At 38.8% G+C, this 6,670-nt stretch overlaps 1 protein-coding gene across 1 annotated transcript in view; it reads left to right on the top strand.

Annotated features, from left to right (window-relative positions):
* Positions 1-6,670, top strand: part of MAP2 (microtubule associated protein 2) — a 78,533-nt gene that overhangs the window by 46,909 nt on the left and 24,954 nt on the right. The window lies entirely within an intron of this gene.

The following is a 6,670-nucleotide window of genomic DNA, read 5'->3' as shown; positions in this document are numbered from 1 at the left end:
CTTCCTTCCGAGGAGTGGCTGGTGGGTTTGAACCGCCAGCCGTCTGGTTAGCAGGCAAGTGTCTTAGCCACTATGCTACCAGAGCTCCCAAGTCTTACTAAAATTCTGAGTTCTAAAATCAAACTGGAGAGTCAACAATCAAAACCTAGGATCTTGGTCAGTTTGTTGAATCTGCATTCCAAGTGAGAATGCAAATGTAGTAGGTTCTACATGATAGCTTATTATTTTGATTGTTGTGTTGTTCTTTTGCCAGGGAGTTGAATCCGACTCATAGCGACCCTTGGGTTTCTGAGGCAGTATCATGATGGAAGTAGATTGCCCAACCTTCCTTCCGAGGAGTGGCTGGTGCATTCGAACCTCCAGCCTTCTGGTTAAGAGTCAAATGCCTTAGGCACTATGCTACCAGAGCTCCCATTATTATATTGATTAGTGCCCCATAATGAACTGGTTGGCCATTAATTTTAGTTGGTCTGGAAAAAAAAAAAAAAATACACAACTATCAAGTCAGTTTCAACTCATAGCAACCCGCTTGGGTTTCCAAGGCAATAAATCTTTACAGAAGTAGATTGCCTTATCTTCCTTCCATGGAGCAGCTGGTGGGTTTGAACCACCAACCTTTTAGTTGGCAGGAAAATGCCTTAGGCTAGACAATATAAAAATATTCTAGTCCTCTCCCATTATATGTCAAGTTACTGCTAAGTCTGTCTAGTAAAACATGGATTCAACATATTTTCATAATGGGAATCACTACCATTATGACATTATAGTTGATTTACCATTTCTTTTATTAAAATATTTAAAAAGACTTGGCCCACTTCAAATGTGACTATTTTGCATGACTCTTAAACAGTGTTTCTTGCTTACAATGAAAATGTTTGTTAAAACTAGAGTAATTGTATGCTACCCTATTTAGTTTCTTGAAGTATTAGCATTCCTTGAAACATGAACTAGAAACACTCTGAAATCACTAAAACTCTTTTGTTCCCTAAAAAAAAACTGTTTATTTTATTGTTGTTGAGAATATACACAGCAAAACGTGTACCACTTCAGCACCTTCCGCATGACATGCGTAATCCACTGACATTGACCACACTCTGAACTGTGCAACCATCTCATCCTTCATTTCTGAATCATTTCACCCTCCTTAACATAAGGTCACTACCCCCTAATGTTCCTAGTTAATCTTTCTAGTTGCTATTATCAATTTGATCCCATATAGATCATTCTTAAAAGAGCATAATGCTCAGTGCAGATGTTTTTTACTAGTTAAGCTAAATAATTATTCAGGATTAAGATGAATTCAGGGGTTATTTTTAATTTGAGGTTGAAAGATTATCTCAGGGCAGTAGTGTCAGGGGTTCATCCACCTTCCATGGCTCCAGAAAGTCTAGAGCCCATGAGAATTTGAAATTCTATTCTGCCTATGGAATCTTTGATCAAAATGTTTAATATGGTAGCTGGACACCATGCAGTTTTTCTAGTCTCATGGCAAAGGAGGCAATTGTTTATGGAGGCAAGTAACTATACATTCCACATCTTCCTCCTATTCCTGACTCTCTGTGCCTTGGATGGCCATTTGCAATCTTTTAAGATCCCAGACACTACACAATGAACTAGGGGGTAGAACAGAAGCATTAAATACATTATTAGGCCAATTAACTGGGATGGCCTGTGAAACCATGACTGTAAACCTCTAAACCAAGGAACCAAATCCCATGAGGTTTTTGATTATACAAAACCAGCCTCAACAGCTACTCTTTTTCTGTCATTGCTGTACATATATCTGGGAGCTCTGGTGGCACAGTGCCTAAGGCATTTGACTGCTAACCAGAAGGCTGGCGGTTCAAACCCACCAGCCACTCCTCTGAAGGAAGGTTGGGCAATCTACTTCCATAGTGATACTGCCTCGGAAACCCAAGGAGGGGTCGCTATGAGTCAAATCCAACTCGACGGCAGTGAGTTTGGTTATTTGGTTTTGGTACATATATCTATCACATAACTTTTGGCAATTTTTACAATTTTTGTACACCAATTTTACTGGTGTACAACTTATTGACAGCAACTACAATAATTGGCTGTGCAACCCTACCTTTAATTGATGCAATTTTTCCATCACCATTAACCCTGCTTTCCCCCTATTCCTTCCACCCCTGGTAACCACTAGTAAACTTTAATCTCTAAACATTTTCCTTATTTTTTTATATATGTGAGGTCATAACAATATTTGTCCTTTTGTGATTGACTTATTTCTCTCAGCATAGTCTTCAAGCTCCATCCATACTGTAAGATGTATCAAGACTTGGTTTCTCGTACTAGCTCAGTAGTATTCCACTGTGTGTATGTACCACATTTTGTTTATCCACTCATCTGTTGATGGGAAGTTAGGTTGTTTTCTGCCTTTTGTCTATTGTCAATAATGCTGTGTTGAACATTGATATACAAGTCTCTTTTTGAGTCTCTACTTTCAAGTCTTGTGGGTGTATACCTAGAAGTGGAACTGCTGAGTCATATGGTAGTTTTACTTTGAGTTTTTTGAGGAACTGCCACACTGTTTTCCACAACAGCTATACCATTTTTCATTCCCACCAGCAATAGATAAGGATTCCAATTTCCTCATATCTTTGCCGACCTTTGTTATTTTCCTTTTTTTTAATCTTAGCCGTGCTAGTGATGTCTCACCATGGTTTTGATTTGCATCTCTCTGATGGTTAATGATACTTAGTATCTTTTCATGTGTGTGGTGGCCATTTGAATATCCCCTTTGGTAAATGCCTGTTAAGTCCTCTGCCCATCTTATGATTGGGTTATTTGGCTTTCTGTTATGTTGTCAAAGTTTTATGTATATTTCAGTCATCAGGTTCTTGTCAGATATATGGTTTCTGAAGATGTTCTGCCAGTCTGCAGCTTGTTTTTTCACTTTTTTGGTAAAGTCTTTTGATGAACAGAAGTTTATAATTTGTATGAGGTCTCATTTATTTTGTATTTTATTGTTTGGGCTTTTGTTATTATATTAGATAATAACAATTATCTAATTTGTTTTTGTGAATGGTGAGAGGCGTGGATCCTATTTCATTTTACTGCATGTGGAAATCCAATTTCCCAGCACCATTTATTGAAGAGACTCTCTTGAACATACCTGTTTGGGTTTATTTCTGAACTCTCAAGTCTATTCCATTGGACTGTATCTCTGTTGTTGTATTAGCACCATGCTGTTTTGGCTACTACAGTTATATAATACATTTAAAATCAGGAAATGTGAGCCATCCTGCTTTGCTCTTCTCTTTCAACATTGTTTTAGCTATTTGGGACCTACCAAAACTCTTTATACCTTGTTGTTGTTGTTGTTGTTTGCTGTCCAGTTGAACCCGACTAATAGTGACCCCTCCTTGGGTTTCCACGGCGGTATCACTATGGAAGTAGATTGCCCAACCTTCCTTCTGAGGAGTGGCTGGTGGGTATGAACCACCAGCCTTCTAGTTAGCAGTCAAGTGCCTTAGGCACTATGCTAATAAACTGCTCAAATGAACTAGCAGAGAGGGCATTTAAGAGTCAATAATCTCAAGGGAAAAACTTTATCTCCAGATATCTGGGGTTGGAGTTGACCATTGGAAATAGCTCCAGGGACAATAAGACAAAACATGGTCTCAAAGGCACTGTGTGCCCCCAGTGGAACACCTTGAATTATGCTTGTGTTTGTTGCAATGGTAACAAAATGGTATTTTCTCCATAAATATACATGTTCAAGCTCTTCACTCTGCAATTTGAAATGTTTCTCCACATAAATTGTTTTTTAAAATGTTCTGAGTCAATTCTGTTTTAACTTTGAATTTATGTTCACAAGCATATTGTGTTGTATTGTTTAGTAATGAACATAACTGATCCGATGATAATCTAAGGACAAAGGGTCTATTTCATCTGCATGTACCAGTAGCTAAAAGGCTTAAAGGCAATTAGAAGAGCAAGCAATTTGCCTACTCCTGTTCTTCTCTCGTCTCCTTAACTGCACATGGAATGTTCTGGCATTTTGTATAGCTTTGTGAAGATCTAAAGGAAACAATGCTGTGCCACAAGTTTATTTTGCCAGACAAGGAGGGAAAGGTATTGTCATTGAGGAGTTGTCAAGATAAATAAGAGCACAGTTTCATATAATAACTGGTAAATATTTTTAAAAATTGGTTTAGTATCTTAGATTGAACCTCTTTAGTTTCAGGACACTTAAACTTATCATTTTGACAACTAGAGGAAATCTTATTACAATCAAATTCAATCATATGTATTGAACCATAGAGTTAAGACCTTAATACTTGTGATAGTTCCTCATTCTTCAGATGTAACACAAACCTGCCTATTTTAATTTTGTTGATGCTGAAAGTTGTTTTCTACATTCTTACTCTTTTTTCTGCTTAATCTTGACAAGGACAAAAAAAAAGTGTCAGCAGACTTCTGATAAATTCTAAATCCAATTCATTCCAATTTAAAACACACACACACACACACATTTGAGCAACTACTGTGTTTGGGCCCCATGAAAAACACTATTGCTAGATAGAGTGCCGAATAATGTGGAGAAGACCCTCCCTGCAAAAAGATCTAAGCAATTCAAAGGTAAAGTCATAGAGAAAACATCTGAAGAAGAAATAAATTTTCTGGAGAGATTTTTTTTTTAAGACACAGTGACTGACTTAAGCATAGTTTAAAAAATTGGTCCATAATAGAATGGGAGAACCTCAGGAGTGGCAGGATATCTAGCTATAAAGAGGCAGGAGGCAAGGCTAGGCCCCAAGCCCCCTAGAGCCAGGAAAGGGAGGGAGCAGGAGGGGCCAGGAACCTCCAGAACAGCAGGATATCCAGGTAAAAAGGGGTGGGAGGCAAGGCTAGGCCCCAAGACCCTAGAGCCAGGAAAGGGAGGGAGTGGCCAGGAACCACAAAGTGTCAGGTTCCAGGTAGGAATTAGGTAAGGGGAGGGCGCAGAAGTTTCCAACAGCTAAGGGAGACAAACTTGGCTGTCAGTTTGTCATCCTGTGGGGCTTGTACGTTGCTGTGAGGTGTGAGGCTGTGCCACTGGTGTTTCAGACGTCAGCAGAGTTGTGTATGGTGCACAGGTTTCATGCAGCTTACAGACTAAGACAGATTAGGAAGAAGGAGGAGACCATCCACTTCTCAAAAATTGACCAGGGTAAACCTTATGATTAGCAGAGAAACACTGTCTAAATACAGTACTGGGCAGCTTTATGAATAGCTTGGAAATATTGATCAATACAGTGTAAGAAGACGAGCCCCTTGGGTCAGACGGCACTCAAAATAGGACTGGAAAAGAGCTGCCTCATCAGAGTAGAACGAGCCTTAATGATATGGATAAAGTAAGTCTTTCAGGACCTCCATCTGCTGATGTGGCATGACTCAAATTGAGGAGAAACAGCTTCAAACATCCATTTATAATCAGAACATGAAATCTTTGAAGTATCAATCTAGGAAAATTGAAAGTTGTCAGAAATGAAATGGAACACATAAAGATTGATATCGTAGGCATTAGTGAGCTGAAATGGACCGATTTTGGCCATTTTGAATCAGACAACCATATGATTTACTATGCTGGGAATGACAATGACGAATTGAAGAGGAATGGTGTGGCATTCATCATCACAAAGGATGTTGCAAGATCTGTGCTAAAGTACAATGCTGTCAGTGATAGGTTAGTATCCATACACCTACAAGGAAGACCCATTAATACTACTGTTATTCAAGTTTACACACCAACCACCAAAGCCAAAGATGAAGAAATTGAAGATTTTTATCAACTTCTGCAGTCTGAAATTGACCAGCCATGCAATCAAGATGTGTTGCTTATCACTGGTGATTGGAATGCAAAAGTTGGAAACAAAGAAGAATCACTGGCAGTTGGAAAATTTGGCCTTGCTGATAGAAATAACGCTGGAGATCACGTGATAGAATTTTGCGAGAGCAATGACATTCATTGCAAATACCTTTTTTCAACAACACAAATGGTGGCCATACATGTGGACTTCACCAGATGGAACACACAGAAATCAGATTGACTACATCTGTGGCAAGAAGCGATGGAAAAGCTCAGTATCTTCAGCCAAAACCAGGCCAGGAGCTGATTGTGGAACAGACCATCAACTGCTCATATGCAAGCTCAACTTGAAGTTGAAGACAATTAAAACAAGTCCATGACAGCCAAAATATGACCTTGAATATATCCCTCCTGAATTTAGAGACCATCTAAAGAATAGATTTGATGCATTGAACACCAATGACTGAAAACCAGAACTGTGGGATGACATCAAGAGCATCATCCATGAAAAAAGCAAAAGGTCGTTAAAAATACAAGACAGAAAGAAAAAACCAAAACGGATGTCAGAATAGACTCTGAAACTTGCCCTGGAGCAAAGAGTAGCTGAAGCAAATGGAAGAAATTACAAGATAAAAGAGCTGAACAGAAAATTTCAAAGAGCATCTCGAGCAGACAAAGCCAATTACTATAACGAAATGTGCAAAGACCTAGAGTTAGAAAACCAAAAGGGAAGAACGCACTCAGCATTTCTGAAGCTGAAAGAACAGAGGAAAAAAAAATAAGTCTTGGGCTGCAATATTGAAAGATTCTATGGGCAAAATATTGAATGATGCAGGAAGCATCAAAAGAAGATGG

The sequence above is a fragment of the Orycteropus afer genome, unplaced genomic scaffold, assembly GCF_000298275.1.
Source record: "Orycteropus afer afer isolate SDZICR_OR568_19922 unplaced genomic scaffold, OryAfe1.0 scaffold00002, whole genome shotgun sequence".
NCBI classification, from domain to species: Eukaryota; Metazoa; Chordata; class Mammalia; order Tubulidentata; family Orycteropodidae; genus Orycteropus; species Orycteropus afer.
Note: the sequence above shows the minus strand (reverse complement) of the source record. Positions and strands in the feature narration are given on the sequence as shown.